Here is a 14,863-nt window from a genome sequence, read left to right as displayed (position 1 = left end):
TCCGTGGGTCACCGCCTAGCTGAAAGTGCCCAGCCCGCCAAGCACCGTAAGCGCTCAATGAAAACGACTTTTATGGTCACGGCTAGGGGCCGCACGCTCCTTGAGCACTGTGGTCCTCAGAGCCTCCTCCAGCCCGAAGGCAGCAGGGCGGGGCGGGGCCGGCGCGGCGCAGCCCAATCAGCGCTGCCTATGGGTTTGGGGGCGTGGCCGGAGCAGCACCAAGTGGCTACTTGGGGCCGCGCGCGGAGTCCCGGACCCACTCGCAGCGCCCAGCATCCGCAGGGTCCCAGCTCCGCAATCTGCTCGCCCAGCTCTGCCCAGGTTGAGGTCCAGAGTCCTGCGCAGGTGAGAGAGTCTCGGTCCTGTTGCTCTTTTGTTTGTATGAGAACTGGTCTGTCCGCGAGCCCAGATTGTCCTCGAACTCTCAGTCATTCCCCTGCCTCAGCTGAGATGTACCCTTTTTCTGTCTTCTGCGACGCTTTTTCCCTGACTAGAGCAGATGCAGTGCTTCAGGGCTGCATGCCGGCGCTCTCCTGAGCCTCTTCCCACAAAGCCCTTTTCAGATGAAGAAACTGAGGCTCAGCCACGAAGCCTTTTGGCCGGGGGAGTTAGAAAGCTGAAGTGCCGGGATCCCCAGCCTGGCTGCTGGTGGCTCCAAGCTGCACTGAGGCGCGCGCGCGCGCTCCTTTCCCCTCACAGTGCGATTTGTCAACCATTTGGTGAGGTTGTGTGTTGTCAGTGGGCGTTGACAGCTGCAACGCTGATAGCCTGGTCGTGTTAGAGGGATGTTTCACCCTGTGTGGACAGGGTGATCACAGGGGCAAGTTCCTTTTGTCCCAAGTTACGGAGCCACGCCCCTTTACAGTTTCATTGGCAACGGGCTTGCAGTGCGGAGGTCTCCTCCTATTTCTGTTGAAAGTATCGAGGGTCAGTGAGGTAACGTGAGCTGTTCCTGTAGAAATAGGAACGGAACCCACCGTCGTGACTGCTTCCAAAGCTTCACGTGAATGTGTCCAGGTATAGCACAGTCTGGCCTCTAAATCAAACGATGAATCCTCCTGTCTCAGTTTCCCAAATGTCGTGATTACAGGCAGCTATTCTAAAGAATGTCATAGGGAACATATTCCAGGCTTTTTTTTTTTTTTTTTTTTTTTTTTTTGCTAGAATGGGCATCTTGAATAACTCCTCCTCTTAGGAGAACTGGCCCCAGGAGCTTAGGAGATTGGTTGCCCCAGATGAGGAAAGCCAAGGCCAGCTCCTTATGAGGTGTATACAGACTCAGCACCAGATGCCTGCTGCTGCAGTCCAATTTGAACTGGCCATCTTTCCAGGGAAAGGTGAGTTGCTAGGGTGACTAAGACTGTGTGAGAGGCTGTCTGGATGCCTGACTCTCCTGGAGCCAAGAGTGGATTCTGAGTGTTCACTGTTAGCCCTGGACTCCTTGTCCTAGTGAAGTAGGGTAGGCCTACCTTCTCCAGATGATCCACACTCCACACATCATGTCCAGAGTCTGACAGCCCTGTAGGACAAGGCTGGCCCATTCCCCCTGCCTCACACAGACTGGGGCTGTGCTAGAGATGTGTAGCATGCATCTGACATTCTGCTTCTGCCACCATCTCCCACCCCAGGAATAGTGGCAGGTCTGGGGCATTATTGCCTGTGCTGGGGGCTGTTCCCCGGGAACTGGGTCAGTGATAGCTCAGAGTCCTGCCCCAGGATGGAGGCGGAGTGTGTTTTGTGATAGGTAGGCCTGGGTCTAGATGTGAACATTCTCTGTCCACTGTTGCCATCACAGGGGGACTTTAACTAAGGGCTCCAGGAAAAACAGCCAGACAGAACAGGATAAAGAAGGAAGTTCTGAATCTTGGAGGGAATAGCAGTGACAGTTACGATAAAGTTGGCACCTGACACTTCTCTGGAAGATGTGTGACCTGCTATGTCTTGGGCTTCCTCAAGCAATATCTCACACTGCCCTGTGAGTGGGCATGCTCCGTTCACTGATGCTTAAAGCTCACACATGTGCAGAGCACCAAACAGCTGGACCCAGGGAGCACTGCACCTCTCACTGCCCACCCCCATCCCCAAGTTCAGAGGAAGGTGCTTTATCAGGTGATAAACGTGACTGTCACAGCAGAGTGTGCCACAAGGCTTCTCTCATGCCATGGGGGGCTTTTAGCATCTCCAGGTGCCTGGCCTCAGGTAGGTGGGGTAGGGGTTAAGGCAAGAAGGGGCTGTACTGACAGGGCTCTTTACCAGGGTGTGGTCAGTATACTGAAAGCCTTTCGTGGTGACCTGGGTCAGTGATGCTCCCAGACCCTGCTGCTCTGCTGCAAAGGGGCGGGGTTGATCTGCAGGAGCAGAGAGAGCACCTAGGTGGAGGAAGGGGAGCATGGGGCCCTGAAGCTCTCATCCTTCCTGCATGGACTACACTGGGAGTGTCTACAGGCAGGACCCTGGTGCTGACCTTGGCCCCGTGGGAGCTGGTGTGAGGCTCTTTTCTGTCACCAGTGTAATTTGTGCGTAGGGAGGTGCCTCTGTGTCTGCTACTCTGAGAACTGGAAGCTTAAAATTTTTTTTTTAACTCACTGCATTTGATGAGTCCCAGATGTGCAGAGCCCGCGTCAGTCAAAAGGGTTGATGGCTCTTCAGGAAGGGAACCACAGCGCAGCCAGGGTGCCATCATTTCACTTATTGGAGAGTTCCTGCAGCCAGGGCACTGAGGACACCTTATGATGTCCCCAACAGAGCGCCCTGCTCCACAGCAGGCAAGGGCAGTCACACGACTAGGTATTGAGTCCAGGGTTTTCAATGTTCTGTTTTGTTTTCTTGAAAAAGTATAAAATACACATACATGTAAAATTTATCACATTAATTTTTTTATTTTAAAAATCATATTTATTTGTTGAGTGTGTATGTGTGTGCATGTGTGTAGGTGTGTGTGCTAGGGTGCATGTGTAGAAGCCAGAGGACAGTTCACAGGACTCCATCTTTCCTTTCATCATTGTAGATCCAAGCAAGTGATTAATGTAGGTTTTCAGGCTTGGCACAAGCACCTTTACCCATGGAGTCATCTCACTTCCCCACAGTGTACTACTTAAAAGTACTGCTGGGCACTGGTGGTGCATGCGTGTAATCCCAGCACTTGGGAGGCAGAGGCAGGAGGATCTCTGTGAGTTCGAGGCCATCCTGGTCTACAGAGTGAGTTCCAGGACAGCCTCCAAAGCAATACAGAGAAACCCTGTCTCAAAAAACAAAAACAAACAAAAAGAACAAACAAACCAACAAAAAAAGCAAAAATATTTATTTTTTAGAATTTATTTAACTTTATTTTATGTGCATGAAGTTATCAGATCCCCTGGAAATGGAGTTACAGACAGCTGTGAGCTGCCATGTGGGTGTTGGAAATTGAGCCCAGGTCTTCTGGAAGAGCAGTCAGTGCTCTTAACCACTAAGCCATCTCTCTATTCCCTTATTTAGTTATTTTTATATGTATGTGTTTGTCTGCATGTGGATTTGTGTACATGACTGTATTTCCCAAGGAGGGCAGAGGCATCAGATCCCCCAGAACGGCAGTTACAGAAGCTTGTGAATCATGGAGGTGCTGGGAACCAAACTTGGGTCCTCAGCAAGAACAGCAAGTGCTCTTTCTTTACTGCTGAGCCCTCTCTCCAGCCCTCCGAAAATTTACCACCTTGAAGTGCACAGCTGAGGGCATTTAGTATACTGGTAGTGTTGTATGGGCAATGCAACAGTCTAATTCCAGAACATTCTCAGCTGCCTGTGTGCACAAGCAGTTGTACCTCGGGCTTCCCCTCCAGCACTTATCACTGATCATTTTCCTGGTGTCTTTGGACATTCTCTCATTCTGGACATTTCTCACAGGTAGAATCCTGCAGGGCATGGTCTTTGTGCCTGGGTGTTTGCAAGGTCCATCCATTTGGTAGCAATGGTCTGAATATTTTTACTGCCTTTTTTTTGGTGATAAAGGTTCACAATGCAGCTTTGGTTGGGCCTTAAATGTGCTCTGTAGATCAGCCTGTCCCTGAATTCAGAGATTGCCTGCCTCTGCCTCCCAAGTGCTGAGATTAAAGCATGTACCAACATAACTGGTTTCACTGCTATTTTTTTTCAGTGTGCAAAGTGATGATTTCTCTATGGGATTTTCTTTCTTTTTGGTTTTTAGACAGGTCTCACTGTGTAGCCCTAGCTGGCTGGAACTCACAGTGTAGCCCAGGATGGTCGATCATCTTATTGCTTGCATTATATATAAGTGTGCCACCCTCCTTGGCTCATTTTTGTCTGGGGAGGGAACAAGGCATGCAAGGCCAGTGCTCTGCTGGTGAGCCATGCCCCAGCTCCTCACTGAGGGATTCTAGGCAGGCACCCCATCCTTTGTAGAGCACATTTTTCTTTTTCTACTTCTACAAATGCCCTGCTTAGCATTTTGGGAACACTGTGCATATGATTCTGTAGCTATGTATTCAGGGGAAACAGCAGGTCATGTGGTCCTTGGATGTCTAACGGTGAGGAAGCTGGCTCCTTCATCCTTCGTGAGGAAGCATCATCAGCTTGGCTGCTCTCACCCATGACAGTGAGCTCTTCCGTGGTGGGTACAGACAGACACTGTGGCCTGGAGTTTTGTGGCAGGGCTGACGTCTTGGTCCTGAGTCACAGCAACCCACTAAGAGTCCTGTCTGAGACATTGCCCTGGGGGAGCTCTGCTCTGCTCCCCACCCCCAGATTGCAACTGTGGTATTTTCGGGCAGACACCCCCCCTTTCCAGGCCATGGGGACATGATGATCCAGCCAGAGGGAGGGTTGCTTGGCCTCCAGTGCTGCGTCAGCTTAGGAAAAACCCACAAAATTGGGGGGAAAGGCCTAATGAGGGATTTTGCAACTTCTGGACAATCATAAAAAAAAAACCTTACAAACTATGAAAGCCTGCATTTTCAATCCAATTTCTGGAATGTGTCATGTTTTGATGCTGAATGGCAACATTCCAGATGAAAAGGCAGTCATGCTTCCATTTTGCTTGTAGGCCAGAGATCCCAGAGCTGTCCCAAAATTTTTTGGTCAGGAAGGGTTCCACTTGCTCTCGAAGACTTGGAGCTGGCATTGAGCCTGTGACTTCTGACCCTTCGTGAAGTGGGCCAGTACACCAGACCAAAGAGACCATGTTTCAGCTGCAGGGAAAAGAGAAAGTGGGCTGAGGGGAGCCATTGACTACACCAGGCAGAGCTCTACTAGGGTCCACAGGCCTGGGGCAGGAATGGCCAGGGTGGAGGGTCAGCTCAGGGTAGCAAGTAGCCACTATGGGATGTGCCACTAAGCAACCATTACCTAGGAGCAAGTCATGAAGGAAATGGAGGCATATGCCCTGGGATATAGTTTTTTCTAGAATAAGTTGTGGTGCCAAAGTAAGGGTGCCCCAGGGACTCTGGGGATATGAGGACTACTCAGGGGGTTTTCTGGAGCTCTGTGATTACAGGGGAGGTGGTACAAGCACAGGTGGAGACATCAGTCATATCTTGACCTCTTTTGCCAACAAAGAGCAAGCCCTCTACAACTGACCTCTGGCCTGTGCTGCGCCCAGCTGACCTGTGGCCACTGTATGTTTGCTCTGGTCTGATTTTATTCCCAATGACTCTTCCTAGCAGAATTCATCAGCGTCTTCATGAGTGGAAGGAGCAGAAAAATGACTTGAAATATAAATGTCTTGAAACACTCCAAGCAATCCTTCCTGTATGAAATATGAAGTACATTCTAGGATTGGGAAGGTGGTAGGAAGATGGGCTGAATTCTGGAAGTGTTGGGGTCTGGGAAATGTTGGGTTATGGTAACACACACCTTTAATCCTAATGCTAGAGATGGAGGTAGGAGGACCAGGAATTCAAGGTCATCCTCAACTACATAATGAGTTTGAGGCTAGCCTGGGCTGTGTGAAGATCCTGTCCCAGGCAAACAAAGCCAAAGGCGGGGAAGAAGGAGACAGGCAGGCTCTTTAGAACAGTGACTACCTATGGGATCCCCAGAAAAGCAGCGACCCTTGTGACTTCAATAGAAACACAGGTGACCAGGTCTCACTCCAGACCTGAACCAGGGAGTATGACTGGCATCTGTTCTTGTCTTTGAAATAGGTATTGCTATGTAGCCCAGGCTGGCCTCGGATCTGCTAATCCTGCCTCTGGAGGAGCTTAGTTGCTGAGACATGGAGCAGGGTGTATGGAGCTGGGATTTACCTTAGCAGTACAGCATGCGGGAGATCTGGTAGCAATCAGTTAAGTCAAAACCAAAACCTTTCTTGGGAAGTCTGCCCCTGCCTGGCCATGCTCCATGCCCAGGGCTTCCTCCAGATGCTATGGAGCTCCAACAAGTGTCACAAGGATATTGGCACCGTTCCAGCGTGTGTGCAATGGCTCTGAGATGCTGGGTGCATCTACTTCCCTGCTCTGGAGTCAGTCCTGTGCCAGCTGAGAGCCACTCCAGCTGCGGGGCTGTGGAGACAGCTCAGTTGGCAAAGCGCCTGCTGTGCAAGCCCAAGGACCTGAGTTCAATCCCTGGAACCCATGTTGGGTGTGGCATGTGCCTGGGATTCCAGCACTGTGGCTTGCTGGCCTTCTAGCCTAGCTGAATCTGCAAGTCATAGGCCAGTGAGAAACTCTATTTCAAAAATGTAAATAAACAAATAAGGTATATGACCCCTGAAGAGCATCAAAACACACAACGCGCGCGCGCACGCACGCGCACGCACACACACACACACACACACACACACACACACACACACACACACACAAGTCAGGCATATCTGCAACAAGTTACATCGCCACCACACACACACAGCTCCCACACGCCCTGGCTGTCCTCCTCCACGGCTGAACACACTATTTATTTCCAGGACCTTGGCAGCCTGGCTAGCACCAAGAGATATTTTCATCAGGGCCTTGGCAATGTGGGACAAAGTGCCCTGCCAGCTAGGAGATGAACCCAGCCCTGTCTGGGTGAGGTTCTGTGCCGCCTGGCTGGCCCTTATCTGGACTCCTTCCTCTTCATTTACTTTTCAGGGCTGTCGGGGCCAGTCCCAGCCTAGAGATTCTTGAGGGGTCAGCTCAGGGTGGGTGCAATTCTCTCCTGTGAGGTTCTCAAGTGGCCATTCATGCCTCTTGTAATTCATCCTTCAAACAGTCTGAGCAATTTCAAACTTAAAACAAATCCAGCTTTCATTGAAGCTCAGCATCTAAGAGATGATGGACCAACACTCATCTGCTGTCAGGTAAATCTCCCAGAGGAGGCTACAGAGCCCAGACAGCCTACCGAGGTCTCTCAGGCCCTCCCATTGCCCCCACCCCTAGGGTAACCATTTCCAGACTTCTAATGGTGCAGGCCGGGTTTGAACTTCACATGAAGGAACTGTGTGTGTTTAATCCTCAGAGTCTGGCTGGCTTTGCACCACACACAAAGGTGAGGGTGTGCTGGTCCGCTGCACATGAACAGGCTTTCAAAGTTCTGTCAGACCTCATCCAGCACTTACTTCCTGCAGAGGCCCCTCTCTGCATCAGGCAGAAAGCAGGACTCCTCACAGAGGCCTTCAAAGCTCCTGGCTGCCTATGACTTTGGTACATGCAGGTGCCATTGCCCATGCCTTCATCCTTCATCCACCCCAACCACAGCAGCCACTGCTGCAGCTCTTCAGGGCCTTTCCTAGCCTAGCTCCCGACACTAGTGTTGGCTACATTTTACCTCCCTTCCTGGGCAGGATCCCAGGACTTCCTGGGATCTGTGGAGCCCTGCAGCGGTGACTCCACATCCTGGTGCTCGCTCTGCTTTGCTGAAGCTCTTCCGCCTTCCCGGGGCATTGCGGTGGGGCTGTGTGAATAGTCCAGGTTACAGCCTGTGTCTTAGAGTAAAGGCCATCTGGGATTCAAAACTCACCACAAAGGAACACAGAAAGAGATACGGTGGGCACTGGCCAGACACGCATTGATTCGTGTGGCCTTTGTACCCATCCTGGTCCAGCCTTGCCGTATCCCTGAGGAACTAGAGGTGTGGAAAGGTGATGACCCTCTGGGTAGCCCTGAGCTCTGGTAGAGAGTAGGATTTGAACCCAGGCCTGACTCAGCCATGTTTTCCGCACTGCTCATGACTCTGGAACCAGTCACTTCCTTTTCCGTTGAGGAGGAGGCTCCCTCTCTTTATCCAGAGTGTGATGTGAAGTGTTGCCAGGGAAACCTTCACACATCAGCAGAAGGAAGTCAGGCCTAGCACTTATTTGTGGGTTATTTTAAGAATGCATTAATTTATTATCTGGACACTTAATTTGGCTTTAAAAAAAAACCCAACATATTATCATGGCCTGCACAGAACATACTTGGTTTTAGCACAAAGTGGCTTAAATGTTTGTTGATTATTATTTAGATACAGAATTAGTCTAGCATAATATTTTAGGCCTTGAATCCAAGACTGTGGTAAGAAGATCACAAGTTCAAGGCCAACCTAGGTGTCTTATCCAGACCCTGGTTCAAAATAAAAAGTGAAAAGAAGCCGGGTGTTGGAGGCTCACACCTTTAATCCCAGCACTCGGGAGGCAGAGGCAGGCAGATCTCTGTGAGTTCGAGGCCAGTCTGGTCTACAAGTGCGAGTTCCAGGACAGCCTCCAAAGCCACAGAGAAAACCCTGTCTCGAAAAACCAAAAAAAAAAAAAAGTGAAAAGAAGGTCAGAGATGTAGTTCAGTGGTAGAGCGTGTGATCACCATGAGGGTGCTTGATTCCCAGCACCACACAGACACCCCATCAGATTGGCTTAGCATATTATGTTTATTAAGCATCTGAATTTGTCCCACGAATCCCCTAAAGACTGTGTCTCTTGCTGGGGCCACTGAGGACACAAGATGCTGTGAGGCAGAGTGTACTGGTGGCTTGCACCTGGGTGTGGGGAGCTTAGGTAGTGTGGGGCGGCCAGCAGGGATGGAGCCAGCTGTCACCTCCCTTGGTTTGACCTTGATCCCGTCAGAAAGCAGACAGGACCCAGTGAGGAGGGAAGATGGCGCAGCCCGCTGTCTGCTGCTCATCTAGGCATCTGTAACGGGATGTTCTCTGTTCACTCAGCTCTGAGATAGCTGCTTGGAAGTGGGGTGAGGGCGTCCCTCCTCCCAGCCACACTTCATTCCCGGTATTTCTGGGTGGTTTGTGGGGATGACTCTGATCTGTCCTTGGCTTCTAACTCAGATGTAAGTGCTCTCTTTGTTAGATTTGAAGAGGAGCAGAGCCAGGGAAGCCCGACTGTGTGGGGTCAGTGGCTGTCCAGTGAGCAGGGCTCAGGCTGAGGAATCACCCCGATGTGGGGCAGTGGGGCAGAGTTCCTGCCTGGGTGAGATGGACGGATGGGAGACTGGAGTATAAAGAGTAAATTGTCCCTGCCCCTCAGGCCTCTCTCTATGACTGTGGCCAGGCTGTTTACTATCCTTGTTTACTGTCTTTAGTTTCCTCCTCTGTGAAATGGGCTCGTAAAATTAGTGACCCTGTCCATTGTGGAGATGATGACACATGAGATTCCAGGAATGGAGGGAGCGTACACTGCTGGGCCATCCCCACTTGACACGCCTTGGCCAGGTCATCACTGTGGATGTGAACTCACTAGTCTGTGGTGTGCCAGGGCTAGCACACCAGCTTGTGGAGGCTGACAGCTCAATTTCTGATAGGTCACAAACCACATAGCAGAACCTCCATTAAAGCTAATTCTTACAGACTTGAAGGAAGGAAGTCACATTTGAACCAAAGGCAGCAGAATCCTATGGCTGAGACCTTTCAACCTTTCACACTACATCTGGCTCTAGCTATGCCCCGAGGTGGCGGATGGCCAGTGGGCAATTGCAGTGGTTTTTCCTACAGACACTGCCTTTAGAGACTTTATGTGGGTTGGTGGCTTGAAACTGGCCACAGTCACAGTGAGACACGTACACCGAAGGGACGGGTGAGCGCCACAGAGCAGGCTGTTTGCCTGAGTATCCAACACATAAGAAGCTCATTGTGGGCAGCCAGCGGGAGAGGTGCATAGTGCAGACCCAGTGCTAGGGGCTAGCTCCTGGAAAGACAGACTTATGACACAGAGGCCCTCAGAACATGCACAGTTGTCTGGGTGGTTTCCAGCCAGAGGTTGACACTGACCCTCTGGCCTGATGTCCAGGGACCTTTTCTCCCAGAAAGCCAGTAGCCCAGGCTAAAGGCCATCCTGATCTTACACCCGAGTCAAGTGTCCCGAGGCTTCATTCCTCCCAAGTGTGAGATGTCTAACAGGACTTTACGGTCTATTTGGCTAAGGCAAAGATGAGACTTTGAAGAAACAGTTGCAGGGAGACCTATCTTCCTCTTAGATCCATGCCATTGGTCCCAACCCCTCTCTTTTGTTTGTTTGAGAATGGGTCTCTTGTAGCCCAGGCTAGCCTCAAACTCACTATGTGGCTCAGGGTGGCCTTGAACTTCTGATCTTCCTACCTCCTGAGTGTATCACTAGAGCTGGGGTGGAACCGAGGGCTTTGTGCTTGCTAGGCACCCTACCAACCGAGCTGAGTCCAGAGCCCTACCTAATCCAAGCCTCTGAAAGCCTGCTTCATTGCCATTTCCACTAGGAATAACTAACTCATTATTTCTGTCACTCCTAACTGTGGGGCTTAGAGTGCCTCCCCATATATGTGGATGCATCCCAGAGAAGCTGAATACCCTGTCTGAGGCTACACAGCTGGTGAGGGGCAATGTCAGGGATCGAACCCAGGTTCTGTTTCCCTGAAAGCCCAGGATGCAGCCCACAGAGGCCACCATGGACCACAGTCCTTATATGGCTCCTCTGATCCAGAATGGAGGAGGCATGCCCCTCCGCATTCATTCCATAAATATTTATTGAGCAGAGTTGTGTCAGACGGACTCTGGGACTCAGTGGTGAGTAGGCTGACAGGTCTGTGGAGTGATTAATTCCCACAAGGCTTTCCAGGAAGGGGAGCCCATAGTGAGCAGAGGTTCACTGGCGGGCTTGGCAGCGGGGACTCTGGGGTCAGGGGCTGGGCTGTAGGAACAGCGTGTGCAGAGGCTGGGCCGGCAGCTGTGTCTTAGTTCTGACATCTTCTTGGCAGGCTTCCCCAAACACAGAGCAGCTGGGCCACATGATGCAACAACCTTCCCTGACGGCCCCTCGTTTCTGGACCAGGGCTTTGCTAGCATTTCAACAAAACAGCTTTTAGACCTCTAAATGGCATCAAGTGCCATCTGGGACTGGTGGGGTCACTGGAAAGCTAATACGATGGCAGCTGCATTGTCCTTAAGCATTCAGAAAGCCGGGTTTTCCCTCTCCCTCCAACTGGCCACTCAGACTCCCAAGTCTTGTAATGTGTACAGGACTCAGCTTTGTCTTCTGTAAAATGGGCTGCAGACCTTCTGTCCACAGTCATGTCCCAGTGCGTGCCACAGCCCTAGGAATGTAGGCATACTAGCAGAGTTGATTTCACAATCCAAGTCTCACCATTGACCCTGGGATCCAAGCGCATTGTCCAAGCTTCCTGTACCCCTCTTGCCTTGTTCTTGTGGGAGCCGGATGCTTTAGCTACCTGGGGTCTCCTGAGCTCTGTTCTGTAACTCTAGCAAAAGAGAACACCATCTTGCAGAGACTCTCCTGGCTGTGTGGCCCTACAGCTCATGGGGGGGCAGTCCAAGTTGGTGAGTGATGGAGCGTCAGAGGTTGGTTGGGGGAGGCTCCTCTAGGAATGGTGTTGAGAGTCAGAGGGATGGCTCAGTGTGTAACCAAATCCCTGTGCAAGTGTCAGGACCAGGGTTCAGATTGCTAGAACCGTTGTAAAATTCTGGCAGGTGTAGCAGCCACCTGTAATACCAGCACACAGGAGACAGAGATGGAATTCCAGGAGCAAGCTGGCTGCATAGACTAGACAAAGCAATGAGAGACTCTGCCTCAATAGACAAGGTGATCAACACTAACCTTTACACATGCATGTGCACACCTGTAGGTATACATGCAAACATGTAGGGACACACATAATCACCCACACATACCATTCACAGAAAAGAAAAGAAAGGAAAAGAAGCAAGGGTGTTGACTTTGGTGAGCCCGAGGGAATCAGGATGGAGAGAGAAGTAATCAGGAGTGTGGGCCTTATCCCTGAAACTGGGGGAGCTGGGGCCCAGTCTCCCACTGTGACCACTGTGACTAAGGAACGTGAGGATGTGGCTGCAGCTGCAGAGGGCAGCTCACACAGTGTGTCAAGGACACAGCACAGATCGTACTGTGTATGTGTTTGCCAAGGAGGGGTATGTCCTGGGTGAGTATCCCAGAGGCTTTGTTCATCTCTCTGGGGTGACACATTAGGGAGTCTTCACCTACAGAGTCACCACCCAGCATCCTTCCCGGGAGGCAGGACAGGGTGCCAGAACCCCAGAGTCAGGCCTTGTTGCTATGCTTTTGGGTGTCCTTTAGTGGGCTGCACCAGTCAAAGGTGAGCCCTTCTGGAGAGTGTCATGAAAGGTGAACACCCGTCTAGTCCCAACTCCTCTCTGGCTGTCCAGTGCTGGGCATTTATTGAATGGAACCATAGGACCACAGCTCTGGGTAATGGAGAGCCATGGCAGCCAGGTGCTCACATGGAAACTAGAGAAGTGCAGGGCCCCTTCTAGAAGCTGCCAAGACTCTCTGTCAGGATCAGCTCAGTCATTGCTAAGCTCTGGACATCCAGGAAATCATGTACACCTCCTTCACAAAAGGCTTTTGGGCCAGTTAGATGACTTAGTAAGTGGGTAAAGGTGCTTGCCTGCAAGTCTGATGACCTACGTTTGATTCCGGGAACACACACCAACTCCAGCAAGTTGTCATCGGATCTTCCTGTGCACCCCATGTCAAGCACATATCACACACAAATTAAAATGGTGGAAAAGGCAGACACACAAATGCAGTGCCGAGGAGTGAGCTTGGTCCCATGCATTTCAGCCCTTTTAAATTTTTATTAAAATTTTTAAATTTAGATTTGCTTGTGTGTGTGAATGTTTCGCCTTTGCATGTGTCTGTGCACCATGAACATGCCTGGTGTCCATGGCGGTCAGAAGAGGGCATCAGATCACCTGGAGCTGGAGTTATGCATGAGTGTAAGTGATCATATTGGAACTGAACTTGGGTCTTCTGCAAAAGCAGCAAGTGCTCTTAGCTACTGAGCCATTTCTCCAGCTCCCCCCTTTTTTATTTTGGCGCAAGATCTTGCCAAGTTGTGTAGGTTGGCCTCAAACTCAACATGTAGGCTGGCCTTGGCCTCAGCCTTAGAATCCAGGAATGTGCTGCCACATGTGGCCCTGACTCTAGTTTTGATGCAGCGTGGGCAGTGGGATGGGGAATGGTCCCCACAGGCTGGGATGCTGGACATGTCCCTGTGCCCCGTGCTGTGGCTTATTGCTTTGACAGCAAGCTCCAGGTCCCACAGGCTCATGTCTTTCTCCCTCCTCTTGCTCCTCACAGCTACAGCCCAGCAACACCTGGGACACACCTCTTCCTGCTCCTGCATTGCCCGGTGTATTGGTCTGCTGTGTCCTGGCCCCACAGGTCACATGTCAGCCACAGTGCCAGAAACCAGGAACCAAAGCTGGAGCTGTGGGTGGAGCTGGCTCCTCTGGAGGTCTCCCCTGGCTTGCAGGTGGCACCTGTGTCCTCCCATGCTTGGCCCTCTGTTTGTGCTTGTGTCCTGATCTCTTATTTTATTTTGGTTTTTCAAGACAGGGTTTCTCTGTATAACAGTCATGGCTGTCCTGGAACTCACTCTGCAGACCAGCTGGCCTCAAACTCACACAGATCCACCTGCCTCTGTCTCCCAGATTCTGGGACTAAAGGTGTGCGCTATCATACCTGACTCCCACTCTTTTTGAAGCTTTACATTAATAAATTTTATTCAACTTGACATCAAATATATAAATCAAAACAGCAAACGAGACAGGATTTTTCCAGTTAAGAGTCACAAGACAGGGGAAAGATAGAGGAAATGGCACCTTGGTATAGGTATAGTGCCAACAACACTCAAAGTCTCATCTGGCTTTGTTAGAATTTAAAGCATATACCCCCTGGGAAAGCTACTATGCATGAAGCCAAGCAAAGCATAAAACAGCCTGCCTCCCACTTTAAAAAAGATTTGTTTATTTATGTCATGATGTGTAATTTTGCATATGGATCTGTACATGTGTGTACAAGAAGGTGTGTGTTTATGTGTATATGTCTCTGTGTGTATGTATGTATGTATGTGTATGTATATTTGTATGTCTGTGTGTGTCTATATGGCGGTGTACGTATGTGTATGTGTGTGTTCGTCTCGGCTGTGTATACAGGTGTATGTATGTGTATGTATAGTTGTATGTCTGTGTGTGTCTATATGGCTGTGTATGTATGTGTATGTGTGTGTTCGTCTCTCTGTTTATCTTTTTCCAGCTCTGGGAATGTAAGGCAGCCAGGTGTCCCACGGCTGAGCTGCAGCCCAAACCGAATTTCAAACTTGTGCACAGCATCGTTAGTGCCGTCTTCTACCAGTTGTTTTTAAACTTACGTCCATGCTGTATTAAGACCAAAACACAAGCCCTAGTTGGCTCCTTTTACCTGATGTATAATTCCCCACCCAATTTTCCTTTTCCATCACTAATCAATTTGCCATTCACCCTACTGATTGCACTTTGATTGTGCCTGCTTTAGTTAGGCCTAGGTTCTCAACTAGTTGATTGCAGTAATGTCACGTGACAATTGATGCTATGGGCCTTTGGGCCCTGCCCTCATGCTACTCAAGCACAAAATAACACAGATGGGGCATTGCTATGATCCCAGGGTGGACAGGCAATGACA

The 14,863-nt window shown here is 50.4% G+C and overlaps 1 protein-coding gene across 2 annotated transcripts in view; it reads left to right on the top strand.

Moving 5' to 3' along the window:
• The first annotated feature begins 204 nt into the window (after positions 1–204).
• Crispld2 (cysteine rich secretory protein LCCL domain containing 2) overlaps positions 205–14,863 on the top strand; it is a 54,914-nt gene continuing 40,255 nt past the window's right edge. The window contains exon 1 of one of the 2 annotated variants that reach the window (XM_005073196.4): positions 205–345. The gene's annotated coding sequence lies outside the window, so the exon portion shown is untranslated. Of the gene's footprint in view, positions 346–1,313; positions 1,338–14,863 lie in introns of those variants that run through there. The other variant, XM_040735929.1, reaches the window with a different exon arrangement.

Source organism: Mesocricetus auratus, unplaced genomic scaffold (assembly GCF_017639785.1).
Source record: "Mesocricetus auratus isolate SY011 unplaced genomic scaffold, BCM_Maur_2.0 Super-Scaffold_6723, whole genome shotgun sequence".
Lineage (NCBI taxonomy): Eukaryota > Metazoa > Chordata > Mammalia > Rodentia > Cricetidae > Mesocricetus > Mesocricetus auratus.
Note: the sequence above shows the minus strand (reverse complement) of the source record. Positions and strands in the feature narration are given on the sequence as shown.